This window comes from Mirounga leonina, unplaced genomic scaffold (genome assembly GCF_011800145.1).
Source record: "Mirounga leonina isolate KUSES-001 unplaced genomic scaffold, KU_Mleo_1.0 Mir_129, whole genome shotgun sequence".
Lineage (NCBI taxonomy): Eukaryota > Metazoa > Chordata > Mammalia > Carnivora > Phocidae > Mirounga > Mirounga leonina.
The window spans coordinates 54,006,869-54,008,174 of record NW_023270323.1 but is presented as its reverse complement, the minus strand read 5'-3'; the positions used below and the strand labels follow the sequence as shown (position 1 = coordinate 54,008,174).

Sequence of the window (1,306 nt, the reverse complement as noted above, 5' to 3'; positions counted from 1 at the left end):
AACATGATGTCAACTAATAGATACTTACTACCAAGAGCAATATACACTTTCATAAAATTATAGGAGAGTTTTCAGAGCTTTTACATCCATGATAATTGTATTTCTCAAAAACTGTTTTTTTTTTTTTTGTTTTTTGAATTGATTTTCAATGAAGTACAGATTGGAAACAATTTGATATGTGAATCTCATTTTATAATTAATATTTGTATATTAGTTATACGTGTAGGAAAATCTATAATGAGGAAATAATTGACTCCAACTATCTGTAATAGAAATTAGATTTAATATTGCAAAAGCAATAAATTACATACTTAGTGGTAGACTTAATAAAGCTTTGGCCATGCTAATCTTCTCTGTATCATTCCAATTTTAGTATATGTGCTGCTGAAGTGAGCACAATAATACTTTGAATACAACTAACTCAATTAAAATACATAAAACTATACCATTTTATTAGTAATATCAGGGCAAAATTTACCTAAATTTTTGTCAACTTCAAATAGCATTACCTACTTGAAAGATGCAGTTTTTAATTTTTGAAATGCACAGATCACTTATCAAAACCACATTAATGCTTCTCAATTCATGAATATAATCAAGTCTATGTTTTCAAGCATCTCCTCTCCAACACCACATATACTTACACACATGCAATATAATTCTATAATTTTTTGGTCTTTCTTTATACACCTTAATTTTGTTTTTTGAGCACAAATATAAAAATAGAATCCCTTGGTTTAAATACCGACTCTGTATTTTACTATTTTTGTGAATTTGACTGAATTATTTAATATTACTGAGCTTCATGAATGTCATCTACAAAAGAGGATAATAAAACCTATTTCACATATATGCATAATCAAACAATATAATTCATGTTAAAGAGCATTATATTCTGTAACATGCTGCATGTGTTTTTATCTCTAAAATAGTTGTCTGTTATGTGCATAGTATTGTGTTACAGCCTGAAGTAAACAGAAAAGAAATTTGGAATAATGTAAAATATAATAAATCTTTATCAAAGAATTGTAATCTATTTCAGCAAGAAATGACCATATCAAGCATTCAAGTAGTGACACAAATGAAAGCAAACAGCATAAGATTGTGCTCCCTAACAGTGATAAATGCTACAAAATGTTGCCAAAGTTTAAAGGCCTGGGGACTCAATGTGGCATGAAACTATTTGGAAGTATATAACAAAGGTGTTGATCTTGAATTGGACATCTAAAAAGATGGGTATGGTTGGAGCAGGGCACTTTGATGGATAATAATAGTCAATGAATTAGATGAGTTAACAATACAGGGT

At 28.6% G+C, this 1,306-nt stretch overlaps 1 non-coding gene across 1 annotated transcript; it reads right to left on the bottom strand.

The window, feature by feature from the left end:
- Positions 1-289: 289 nt before the first annotated feature.
- Positions 290-397, bottom strand: LOC118010939. Its single transcript, XR_004679358.1, has one exon. It is a non-coding gene; the product is annotated as a U6 spliceosomal RNA (small nuclear RNA).
- Between the last annotated feature and the right edge of the window lie 909 nt (positions 398-1,306).